We start from the raw sequence: 12,542 nt of genomic DNA on the forward strand, positions 1-12,542 counted from the left end.
CACACCGGCCACCGGGAGTGCTGGTTTATAGTTACTGTATGTAGCTGAGTTCGTCATTATCATTCTGGCTCCCACCACAGTGACCGAGCTTTTAAGAAGCAACCTCTTAATGTGGATGGATGGCATCAGTTGACAATCTCCCAGAGGGAGTTGAAAGGACCCATTACATGACTGTCTATCTATGTGTGTGTGTGTGTGTGTGTGTGTGTGTGACTGATCAAAGGAGAATTTATCTCGTGAAAGTCCTTTCCCTTCAGCCCTATGAGGTGTGTGAAACCCCCTCACCACCACCGGGGTCTCGTCACAGGACAGTCGGATAAGGAATGCAAACACAGTGAAGTCCTCGGTATTCATTTAACTCGGGCGGTGTAGAATACGCACCCAGAAGTGTCCATTCTACACTCTCGGTGTTAAACACTGAGGATTGGGTGTGTGTGTGTGTGTGTGTGTCGGGATGAATCACAGGTCGGTGGCCTCAGGGCTGTTTGTGTTGAGAGAGAGAGAAAGGGAGCCGAGACGTGTGTGTGTGTGTGTTAGTGTTAAAAGGGGGAGAAGAATGTGAGCCCCATCAGGTCTTCCTCCCGTGGTAACTGGAGTTAAGCATTATGTTATACTTTAGCTATTGAAAAATAGCTGATCTACAAGCTCGTAGCGCTCCACTCGGTGGCGAGCTACGAGCTTGTAGGTCTGCTATTTTTGAAAAATTGTGAAAATGTGGCCCAAACGTTTGAATATATTCTTTCACAGCGAACGTTAACCACTGACATAGAAATATGGGGTTTTCAAGGAAACTGTTAGGATTTAGAAGACATTTGTAGAATCGTTAATTGGTTACCACAGATGCCTACGATACAGCAGTGAGACTTTTAAAAGCCAACCGCCGTGTTTTTGTATATGCAGCGCTCATCTTGTTTGTGTCAGAGCGGTAGAGAGTCAGGATGAGTCACTCCAGTCTGTCTGACAGTCTAGCCCTGGGGGGGTGGGGGTGGGGGGTGGGGGGGCAGGAGGTGATTCACTGCACTTCCTCTCCCTACCATCCAGGAGGCCTTTACAATATTCATGCTCTATTAAGTTTCTATATTATAATTCTTCAATTTAACATAATGTATGGTTTAAAATAAATCTTATGACGTCAATGTTGTAATGTGATCTTAAACTTCAATGTTCTAATGTGATCTTTAACTACTAACTAACTATAGTACAAGTTCTGTCACTCTAGAATATTATGTCAATGTGTCTGTTAACTCTACAGTATTGCAGTAGAGTGACAGGACTTATTTAATTAGTAGTATCACTACGCCACTACAAAACAATATATGGGTATTATCAGTAAGTATTCTTCTGAGGCACCCCTGGACCTGCGTCAAGGCAGCCTACGGGGCCACGGCACCCACTTTGAATTATTATAACTTATAATGCTTTTAACCCATTCTGGGCGGGCACCCCTTTTGGTGTAAGCATTGTTATGCTTTAGCTATTGAAAAATAGCAGATCTACAAGCTCATAGCGCGCCACCGAGTGGCGCGCTACGAGCTTGTAGGTCTGCTATTTTTGAAAAATCGAAATTGAAACTGAGATAGAAACATAGGCTTTTTCAGAAAACTGTCAGGATGAAGAAGACATTTTTAGAATCTGATCTCAGGTCAGAATGGGTTAACTGACCAAGTTATGGTAGTTATAATGTATAACAAGTGTTATGAAGCTAATCAGCTAATTTTAATGCATAATAATTGGGATTATAATGCATTATAGACCTGAACCTTTATGTAAAGTGATGCCGCTAGCTGCTTATCTTAGATGTAAATGAAGTCTGTTCATCAGAGTGGGGACGACGCCAATGGGAATCTTTCCTGTATAGTGCAGCTGCACCACTGAACGTTGCATCGTGATTTACTGTCGATAGTTAAAGTTTGGACAGGGATGTCTATGTTCTTATTAGGCTCTACATCAGGGATGTCTATGTTCTTATTAGGCTCTACATCAGGGGTGCCCACACGTTTTTGATTTGCGAGCAACTTTCAAAATGACCACCTCAACAAGATCTACCCACTAAAAAAAGGTGATATCTCCCTTGTTGAAAATGTATAGCGGCGCATTTGGGATGGGAAATAGAGGGGAGGAAATGGAATTAGTAGGTTTTTTTTTTTTACATGTAACTAACTTGATAATGCAACTGACGTCTGTGCTCAACACTCTTAACAAAGTATTGCATTGTGGGTTTGAGCTGACAGGCCCTTTTTGATGTCGATCATGAATCAAGTCACCTTAATTCAAGTGTCGGATGCCAATTATTTTTAAAATTATATTTATATATTTTAGGGGCATGCCATGTGGTCTACCTGCACAGATCTACCGGTAGATCACGATCTACCTTTTGGGCACCCCTGCTCTACATTATGTTGAGTTTTTTTTTTACATTTTCAGCAGAAAGTGAAGTGAGGCAGGAAAGAGGAACACAGGTTTGAGTATAGGGATGATATAGCTCAGGTCCTTGAGTCAGAATTTATCCTCATCCTTCCTTTTTGCTCACTTTGCTCTACCACAGCTACTAATCGCACTGTATTTTATTCTCTACAGTAGTAGGAAAGTTGTTGATGATGCTGTCATATTAATAGGTTGCAGCTGTGACATCATGGTCCCTGGGGTCTGACCGGGAGCGCGTGCGTGGCCCAGTTGAGATGAGTCAGCGCTACATATTCACGGGTAGCTGTTTATGCAGAGTCAGGCTGAGAGTCTGTGGTAGTTTTCAGTGGCTCGGTCTTCCCTCCTCTGTTCTCGTGTCCCTCTCCTCTTCTCTCCTCTCAGCAGGTTCCACTTATTCAAACTCTGCAGCTATTGCACTCTACCAACTCGTTGGTAGAGTGCAATAGCTAGTATATACCCTTCCCCTCGCATCCACCCCAACACTCTCGACTCTCCTACGGCCATATTCAATTTATTTATCTCGCCTTGCCGCTCTCACATTCCACACAGACCTTCCGTGTCTTCCCTCTCTCTACCTTTTCCGTGTCATTTCTTTTCTCGCCTCCTGTTTGCATTTCCTCTCATCTATTATTGTCCTCCACTCTCCTTTTCGCCCCTCTCCTTAAGCCTGATTTAGTTGTCGTGTACAATAAATGGCAGACCTACAAGCTCACAACGTGTAGCGGCATGTCACATTGTTACCTTGTAGTTCAGCTATTTGCACATAACTCCGCTTTTAGTTGTCTTTGCCCACCACCCACGGCCCCAGCCATGTGTCTTGTCTACCGTGCCTCCACCCGCTTGCCTCCGGTAGCGTAGCGGATGCCAGTGTCCTGTCCCGTCCTCCTCAGCGGGGTCCCATGGAACAGGCGCTCTTGTCTAAAGTCTTCCCGTCTGCTTGCTGTTCGAGCCCGATGCAGTGACTCAGCAATCACTTTGCTCTCTCCGCCCCTCAACAACCTCCAGTTCGTTCAGTTCTGCTTACACGTGCTGTTCATATTTTTCTTTTCAATTTCTGCATTGCAGAATAATTAAACGGAGGGAAAGTAGTCATTTCGCGGTTTTCAAAATGATTTCAGCTGCCAGAACCCTGTATTGAATTCAAAGTTGTTGTTTTTGTTCATTGATTTATCTCCAGTACATTTGGGGATGTCCCAAAGCCATATTCCATGAATCCCCAGAGACATAATTTAAGTCACTGTCAAACCCAATCGGAGAGCCACATACTTTCCTAGTTAATTGTTTGTTAGTTAGACAGTAGTCTCGCGTTGCCAGACAGTTGCCTCTCGCAATTTTCAAATGCTTCCATCATACAGTTAGTCTGGAGCAACGGAAGAGCTATCATGAGTACATTTTAAAGCAGAAGTGGAGCCTTCTCCCCACTTCTGTTTCATCTTTACAGTCTCACAAATTTATCCTAATATAATTATAAATCATCTAAGCATATATAGCTTACTGCTTAGCAGAAAAGGAATTACAAAAATAAGCTCTAAAGATCATTTAAAATATATTTATATATTGAGTACTCAGATTTCGGGAGATGTAGTTCCAGACTATATAGCATTCGCAGATTGTGGAACAGTATCATATAATTTATAGTATACAAAGAAAATCATTTCCTTTTTTATGTGCCTCTTTAAAAATTGAAAGGGGGGAGGTACTAAAGTGCTTCTTTTTCAAACTTGGCTTTCAGCCTTGCCAGGTCAAGTCCAGAGTAGACTTGACTTGTTTTATTACTGACCTCCCTGACTCTGTCTCCTTTCCTCAGTTACTTTAAGTCCTTATTCTATTTCTGGCCATACCATACCTGACCTCTGTCCTGCTTCACAAGTTCCGCTGCAGTTCTTTTATTCAACAAAGAATATAGTGTAAGTGGTACCCCACTATAGTATAACGGAGTACCCCAGAGCTTTATTCTTGGCCCACTCCTTTTTTCCCCCTCTACACCAAATCTCTACCGAAACTAGGTGAACACGTTCCACAGGAAAATAAGTAAACTTGCAACTTGCACTCCATGCCACAAGATGCCTCATGACGCCTATCCCTTATTCTCTTGATTCCATTTGTATTGATGCATTGTGTGACACTGACTCTTTGAAGTTAAATGAACACTAAGAATGTTACCGTGTAGAGGTTTCTTGTCTGACTTGTCATTGTCCAGACATGATGTCAACGACCCTCAGGGCGGGTCTTAGGGGTCTTGGGGGTCATGAACACAAACACAGGTCACAGGTGCCTGTATGACCTCGGTTGAATTTCACAGCTTATCATCATATTACCTTTTCTAAAGTACATATAAAAGAAAATGTTATGTAACAGCGGGCTCTATATTAGCCGTAACATACTTTATGACCTCCCTACCTTCTGTTAGTCTTTCTTATAAAAGATTGTGTATTGTTCAATTTGAACAATATACACATTCTTAAATCTATGTGTCTAGATTGGAAGGATCAGTCAACCTTGAATAGTGACCATATGCATGCATTATTGATCTGACTAACAGCGGGAGTCACCTTGGACGATATTATGTTGACCGCAGATATATATCATATCCGCTCGTAAATTGAGCCTGTGTTTTCAGCTGGGCTGTTCTTTTGTTGTATTCTCAATGGGCAAGGCAGCGTCTCGCTATTTTGGGATTATGCTGACTTCGCAGCATTTATTAATATAACTTATCTCTCTTGACAGTTAAAGAAATTGTTGCTCTCTCAGGAATTAGGTGAAGTGGTACGCAGCGGTAGAGAGATCTGGGCCTCCGTTATTGTAGACGGTGGAGGGCAAAGAGTGTTGGATTCCACCAATTAGTACCACAAGAATGCTACCTTTGTAACGTGGATAAGGCTTCATAGCTCAGGGCACTTGGCCCAAGAATGACCCCTCTGCTTTCTAGAGGGGCTCGGCGCTGGGGGTTCATGTGTTTGGTCTGACGGAGCATTGGTCCGAAAGACAACCTACCTCAAACGCTAACCCTAACCTCCCCCGGGGCAGCACACCTAAACCTAACCCCAACCCTCTCCCGACCCCCACCTCGGACCAATGCTCCGTCGGATCATAGTATGCCTCCCAGCGCTGGTCCACTAGAGACCACCTCACCTGTCTGACCGGGATAAGTGTGCTAAATCAGCCCTATAGGCTCACTTATGAGACACTCCTTTTTGAGTAGGATGCTTGATGTTGACCTCACTTTGTTGTTCTCTATACCATCTGTACGGAAGAACTTTTCCTCAGCCTTGAGCCTAAAGTAAACTGCGTCACACAACATTTCATTTAAAAAAAAATGGGGAAAAAAAGAAAATCACATTCCTTTTTAGTGCTGCACAATTAATCGAAAAAAGATCGAGATCTAGATTCAGACACTCGGCATTCTCAATTTTTTTTTAATATAAATATTTTCATGGAAAAAAATGATGTGAAGATCGTGATCTCAGTTCACATTTGAGCACTAATTCCTTTATTTTATACATACACATCAATCTTATCGATCCATCTCTAAGCACCAGTGTTGCTTGCCAAAAAGCTAGAAGTTGGATATTTTCCCGCGAGCGACAATGTTGTGTGATGATTTAGGGTTTGGGTCTCAATCTCGAATGAGAACGGCTCAATGAATTGGAACATGGCAGCCACTAGAGATGGTGTTCTAGAGACTCACGTGGCCCTTAAATAGTTCAATCAAATTCTCAAAAACAATTAATTAGTTATGGAAAGATATATGTGGAAGATGGGATGAAATGCTGCAGGTGCAAAGGAGAGGAGATTAGAGTGTAATAAGAACCCTAAAAAAACAAATGTTTTTAGAGGAGCTGAGAGAAGTAGTTCAGATCTCCCCGAGCCCTTCCTGCCTGCTGCTGAAACCCTCCAGGTCTGTGTGTGTGGTACGTAGTTGTATCTACCCCCATAGACTTAGACTCTGGGTTATCCACGGAGTGTCTACAACTTTGTGTGTGTTCTGAATTAGATATTATCTCAAACAAGAGGGTGGAGATGTTAATAATTAATACATTCTCCTAATAACGATGTATTCTGTTGAAAATCTGGGGCATCATTTGTGAACGAGGTTAAGTTGATGTGCATACATTTAAGTTTTTGGTCTTCTCCTTCCTACATCTGCTCTGTTTGTGAGCAACTTTAGAGCAACTTTAGAGATTGTTTTGTGTTCATATTTAAATCTTAAATAACACTAAATGCTTCAATTCAATATTATGAATTGAATAAGTATTTGTCTGTTGTCTTTTGAATTGAAAATAGGTTTCCATAATTTATTCTGTGCCATTTATCGTGCCAATATGTGACGTATTGTAGAAAAGTGAGGCTATAAATCTACAATGACATACAGTACATGGTCCGCTAATATTAGATCAGATCGTATCGGGCTATAAACTGTAAAACTGCTTTCCTGAACCTTCTGTATGGTATGTAACCTTGGTGTGGCGTGTGGGTGCATGTGGTTATATGGAAAACCAGTTCTTTAGCAGCTAACTAGTGCCTACCAAAAACATTAATAATTCAGATTGATTATTATTATTAAGTTAGTGTTTAGTTAGTAACACTGAAAATATGTTGGCATGGATTGTCATACATGTCTCTAAAGCTGATAGAATAGTCCAAGGGGAATATTAGGAAATCTGAGGCAAGACATAAATTGTGTATTTAGTAGAGTGAGCTTAAGCCTTGGAGGGGTGGAAGATAGTATACATGGAGAGAAAGGGAAAGTCAAATAAAATCCAGAGGTGGATGGTTGGAAGCTGTTGGTGATGGCTCACGTACGAGATGTCGGAAAGAATACGCGATAGCGATCCTCCTTATCTGACATTGGGAGGATGACATGAACCATATGATTACAGGCTGCTCTTATTACTATTATACTGTAAGGCCTGTAACTGTAGCAAGCACTGGCAACACAATGTAAATACAGTACCACACACTGGCAGACGGCTTAGTGCTGTTCACTCACACAACACATGCATAGTTAGTATGTACACACACAGACACTCAAACAGCAGTTAGACAACAATACAAATCACCCACATGTTTGTATAGACACCATTTCACAAAACACGCATGGACACACACCCGCGCGTACGTGCATGCTCACGTGCACGCACACACAAGAGTAATTGGAGGGCTTTCTGGGGAGATGGGGAGATCAGAGAAGCAAAAGAGCCCGTTTCATTCTCCCATGTTTTGCCATCACCATATAATGACACGGAAATAAATATTAAAATGGTAAAGAGTTTAAATTAGAGGCCCCTGCCTGACTCCCTGTTTAGATTGCTCATCATTCTAGTTTTGACAGCTATAATTACAGTATGGAGAGAGCGGAGGAATGGCTCCTTTAGCTGCTCTCCTCTCTTCCCATTCCCTCTCTCTCTCTCCTCCTGCGCTATGCCCCCACCCCATCTCTGCAGTCCCTGTATCTGCGTGTTTCCTCCTCAAGTGAGTACGTAGTACTCCTTAATACCCTCCCCGGACCCTGAGTCCTCTTGTTTGACCTTTGCCCCCCCCAGAGGTTGAACTTTAGCCTTGCAGTAGGCCTTAAGGCCCATTAGGAGCCCGGCTCTGAATGACAGGGTGTGGTGAGGGTCAAAACCCAAAGGTCACCGGGGATCAGGGGGTGATCCGTTCTTACTCCCTCCCACTATCCCCTCCTCATCGATGGTTGTCTCTTTCGCCTTATCTTAACTACTATGCTTGTATCTTTATTGATGATAGTGCGTACATATGCCGATTGATTGAATTCTATTGAACTTTATTAACAGTTTGCAGAAAAAGCACAGGAAAGTACAGTTCAATACAGTCTGCTAAGAAGATTTAAACCCCAAGAAAGCACTATGGTTTGTTTCCATTGGGGTCGTTAATATTCAATTAATTGGAATATACCGTATTCATAGTACCATATATCCATGTATCTAGGGAAGGGCATTGAAATTTGGCTCCAAGTAGGAGTCAGAATTGACGAAATCCTAATCATTTAAGGGCCCAGTAGGGCCCAGTAGTTCCTAAAGCGTGCAACAAGCTTGTCCCTGCAAATTAGTTTACAGGGACAATTGTGTTTAGTTGATTATAAATGTATACATTTTGATTTAAACCTTTTTTCCACACCTCTTCAACATTATGGAACCAAAACCAGAATTGGAAGTCGATAAAAGTATTTCAGCCTTTACGTTTTTAATTGTTTATCCATTATAACTCAGACAGTCAGCCTTTACGTTTTTAATTGTTTATACATTATAACTCAGACAGTCAAAGCACGAGTGGTTTTCTAGGCTTTAAAGCGGTCGCAGCCTAATTTACGGTATACGAGACGTAATAAGGCGCAATTAGAAAGAATGTTCTCTAAATTAGAAATATGTTTCATTGGACTGAAACGAACACAGTTTTACAGTAATTATACACAATTATCCCTACATTATGTTTTACAATAACCATTCCACACAAATGTGTGTTTTGACAACTTCTCTAAACACTTTATTTGCGAGTGTCTACCTCTGACACTCGCACTAAAATGATGCACGCACCGGAAATGCTTGATGCTAGACGCTATGACATCTGAATTTACCCACAGGGTTCAGTAAAGATCTATCTACCCCCCCCCTCTCTCTCTCTCGTTCCTTATGCCGCCTGTTGCTCTCCTTCCTTTTCTGCTTTTGTCACTCTATATTTTTATCCATATTCTGGGTTGGTAACCTCATTGCTTCTCCCTCCCTCCCTTCAACCACCCCCAAACTCTATCCACCCCCTCCCTGACTCCCTCCTCCATTGTCCCTGCGATGCCCTGTAGTGACCTCTAAAACATGCCAACACTAAAGAGACTTTTCACATCTCTGCGCGTGCGTGCGTGCACATGCTATTTTATTTTTTTATCCCACGATTCTTTAACCCATTTTTTTAACTCTGTGCCATTTGCCAAAGCTGTAATCCTGGGCACTACTCTACTCTCCCTCTGCCACCCTGGGGAGAGCCCCGAACACGCTTCTTAAAATTCATGCACATGCAGGGGCGAATGGGCCCCAGTGCAAATATTGGGGCTGCGCGGGGGGGGGGGATGCGATGCGATGCGATGAGTCACGCTTCATTGTACCAAATATGTCTCTGAACTGTACCTAAGCGATCTGAATAAATATTCAATCAATTTGCATGTTTCATTTTCAATCAAAAAGTTTGACTGCAGGGCTGCAGCCTGCAGGCTATCAGAAATGACTTTGAACAGATGGGAAAAAAAACATTAGTTAAACTTGCAGAGTGACAGATTACTTTACCTGGGTTACATCTTCTGATAGTGCTGACATGACATAATAATCCCATCTATAGTGTCTCATTAGCGTGACAGAATAGTCTACAGCTGAGCTTGTTGGCATGAACACAGTAACACACGTTGAAACAAGGTGGTAAAGATACCAAGAAGGAGTGGACAGTTATGTCACCGCTATGCAACACAGAAGTAGTATAGCTGTTTATAAACCAGTCAGTCGGTGACATCACTGACGAATCCTTGGTGTTACTCTTCCTGCGACCGATAGCCCCTGAAACCAGGCTTAATTTCACCGTCGTCCTGACTCTTTCTTTTTCTCTTCTTCTTCCCCCTTCATGGGCCCTGATGCATTGTACCGGTTGCACTGTCAATATTTTCGCCACTGCGAGTGCAGGTTGCTTCTTATCACTTGACAGGGGGGGGAGTTTCCCCGGTAGGACATAGCGGGTGTAAAGAACACGTTATTCCAAGCATCCCAGTATAGAGACTAGCTAGAGATCGACCGATATGGGTTTTTCATGGCCGATAACGAACAGTTCCCCAAAGCCAATTCTTCTCTGTAAAAATTATAATGAAATGTAATAATCAAATCAAATTAATCAAGCTGGTCTCTTCAATTGAGGAACACCAGGTTGTAAAGCAGAAATTACCAACCCATGGCACCAATAACTTCCATTGCGTTTTGCATACAGACACATCGACCATCATGTTACTGTATGCAGGGCATCACAAAGCCCTTTTTCCAAAATATCGGTCAAAATCATTTTTTGCCCGATATCTGCGATATCCGTGATATCGGCGCCGATAATCTGTCTATCCCTAATAGAAACCAGGATTACTGCATGCTTTTTGTGAGGTTACTACCCTATGAGACACAGAGAGAGAACACGCAAACTCCACACAGAAAGGCCCTTTCGCCAAGCATGTACACGTCGCTCAGCTGTACAGTGTACATGCTTATACTGCATGCCTCTGTAAGTCTGTGTGGTGTTTATTTTTCTGTTAATTGTCATCAGACCCTTGTTAACTGTTGCATGTCTTTTCCCAGCATGCTCGTCTTGTGGGAGTGTTTCCTGCCCATCACAGATTGTGACTGACACACACGTGCAGAAGAAAAATCCCACTGTAGTTGCTGCCAGCTATCTGATTAATGAGAGTTGATCCATGAGATAAGATGTTGAGCCCCCTGGGTATTGAAGTATAAGAACTGCGTGTGTGCGTGTGTGTGTGTGTGTGTGTGTGTGTGTGTGTGTGTGTGTGTGTGTGTGTGTGTGTGTGTGTGTGTGTGCGCGTGTGTGCGTGTTCGTGTTATTACAATTTGTGTCCGTTTCATGCATGCTTGTGTATGCAATATTTCGGTGTGTGCACGGTGAATGCACATCTTTTCTTTTGTCTCGTTATTGCAAGTGTGTCTGTTTGTGTACTACCGTGTCTTCTATGAAGGACGGCTACCCAAGGACATATCTTTAAATATTTACTCGAGGATTGAACGAGATGTGGTTTTTGAATAGTGTAACATGAGAATGACGGGTGACAGGCTGCTTCCAGATACCCTTAGGCACAGATTAGTTATTGTAAGGATATTTAAAGCACCAATGTTTTGAGGCTACATTTTGAACAGCCTTAAGGCTCAGGCTAGATTTAGGATTGTGGTGTGACCCAGATTTAAAGATTTATTTTTTATTACATTTGTATCTAGTGGTGAAAAGAGAACACATGGCAGGCAGTGCCAGGCCCTGTTTTAGGTATTTGTTTTGAGTACTAAATGATGGATGTCTCTCATTCACCAAGTACTTATGTTATGGTTCTCTCATTAAGTTCTCAAGCTGGAATTAGTTGGCAAGTGCCAACGTTTTTGATTGCTTTAAAGAGTGTGTGTGCGTGCAATGCATGTGCGCAAGGCTTTCCCCAGCTGCAGTTCAGCTAAAGGCCAGGTCTACAATTACAGGTACAGTCATTTCTAATACCTGGGTGGAGATTGCAGTAGGATGGGGTAATTATTGATTGGAGTGTGAATTCAGATCTACACTTTAGTGTTCACACCTGTTGCATAGCCCACGGCACGGGCACACACACACGCACGCACGCACGCACGCACGCACGCACGCACGCACGCACGCACGCACACACACACACACACACACCCTATCATGCATTTATTCAAAGTTCTCAGTGTCTGACTCATGCAACCAAATTTGTTACCTCTTCAGAATGCCTGTGTGATCCCACCTAAAGGTGCAGTCAGACCAGAGCCAATCGCAATAATCACATTACTTTAAAGGACAACTTTAGTTTTTTTCAACCAAGGTTCATGTTTTAGGTTGTTATTAGAGAAACTAAAAGGTGAGTGTTAATTTTCTTTCATTTGCTGCTTTCTTTCGTTTTAGGGATTTTAGCAGTTTTTGACAGGGGGGCGGGGGCATTCGAGCATGGGGCTAAATATGTATTTTTAACACAATTTTATGGTGATTTATTTTTTTATGGTTTACTATAGTCCTAATAAACGCCAGGAAATTACATCTGGCCACAAAAGATCACAGGATCTATTGAATGTGACAAACTTACATATTGAGCCTATACACACAGTATAAGCCTTCCCCCAGTAGGCTACCTTCACATTCAGTAGATCCTGTGATCTTCTTTGGCCAGATGTAATTTCCTGACGTTTATTAGGACTATAGTAAACCATAAAAAAAGAAATCACAATAAAATTGTGTTAAAAAATACATATTTAGACCCATGCTCGAATGCCCCCGCCCCCCTGTCAAAAACAGCTATACCCTAAAACGAAAGAAAGCAGCAAATGAAAAAAGATTAACACTCATCTTTT

At 42.4% G+C, this 12,542-nt stretch overlaps 1 protein-coding gene across 1 annotated transcript in view; it reads left to right on the forward strand.

Annotated features, from left to right (window-relative positions):
- Positions 1-12,542, forward strand: part of LOC308314626 (uncharacterized protein) — a gene marked incomplete at both ends in the record, with an annotated part of 52,604 nt that overhangs the window by 17,558 nt on the left and 22,504 nt on the right. The gene's annotated exons all lie outside the window — the stretch shown is intronic.

This window comes from Protomyctophum bolini (assembly GCF_963924005.1).
Source record: "Protomyctophum bolini genome assembly, chromosome: 4".
Classification (NCBI taxonomy): Eukaryota; Metazoa; Chordata; class Actinopteri; order Myctophiformes; family Myctophidae; genus Protomyctophum; species Protomyctophum bolini.